Here is a 1044-nt window from a genome sequence, read left to right on the forward strand (position 1 = left end):
CACTGATGCCACTGCTGCAGCCTTCTCAATTAATTCTGACTTTTATTGTGAAGCTCAACTCCTAATGTCTTTACATTTGTGTTTGTATGATTTGTCTTGACACAGGGATGGGGCAGGTATCAGGATTGTGGGATCAGCTTTGTATCATCTCTACACTTCAAGATGGTCCAGCAGAGCTGCACAAAGTCCTGGTCAAAGGCAACCAAGGAATTATCCCATCTTATCCCTGTTACATGGTCAAAGAGGCATCTCTAAGTAGGGGGGAAGCACTTGCCCTCTTCACTCTATTATGGAATCTTTTCTAGTGACTATTGGTTGGCAACCTTCAGTCTCGAAAGACTATGGTATAAGGCTATAGCACCTGGTATTCCTTGGTGGTCTCCCATCCAAGTACTAACCAGGCCTAACCCTGCTTAGCTTCCAAGATCAGACAAGATCAGGCATATGCAGGGTCAATTTGCTATTGCTGGCATCTCTTCTGCATCTGTTTTAGATTGCCAGCCTTTTGGGCACAGGGATGATTTGTTGCTTTATTTTGATATGTAAACCACTTTGTGAACTACTTTTTGTCCAGCCTAAGATAAAGTAAAAGAACTGCTGTTTTCTTTGCACTGGAGACTGAAGTGACTTTGCATTTATATTTGATCCTCACTCTCACTTTTTCCTTTTTTTTCTTTTTGCGGTTATAGTCACATGGTCTGAAACAGGAATTAATAACATTTGGGGGGCTTACCTTATAAAGCATCAATGCAAGGGAAGTTTAGCTTCTGGATCCACACGCATGATAGAACACCTGTTTAAAAAATGTGTGTTTTTTTTCTTGTTAAAGATAGGAAATGTGAAACACATTTGACATTAAAGAGGTGCTTTAAAGTTGCAGACAACAGATTTTTTTTTCCCAAGGGAACTTGAAAGAGGAATTGCTGCTCGAGGTGTAGATGTGACTCAGCCCATTATCACCTCTGGACAAATAGATCTTGCAGGCTTTTGCACTGCATCAAAAGCTTCAAAACCTGTTTGTCCAGATATGAAGGTGAGACAAAA

General features: G+C 40.7%; 1 pseudogene; it reads right to left on the minus strand.

The window, feature by feature from the left end:
- Positions 1 to 349: 349 nt before the first annotated feature.
- On the minus strand, positions 350 to 468 carry LOC136660893 (5S ribosomal RNA; annotated as a pseudogene).
- Positions 469 to 1044: the final 576 nt, after the last annotated feature.

Source organism: Tiliqua scincoides, chromosome 9 (assembly GCF_035046505.1).
Source record: "Tiliqua scincoides isolate rTilSci1 chromosome 9, rTilSci1.hap2, whole genome shotgun sequence".
Lineage (NCBI taxonomy): Eukaryota > Metazoa > Chordata > Lepidosauria > Squamata > Scincidae > Tiliqua > Tiliqua scincoides.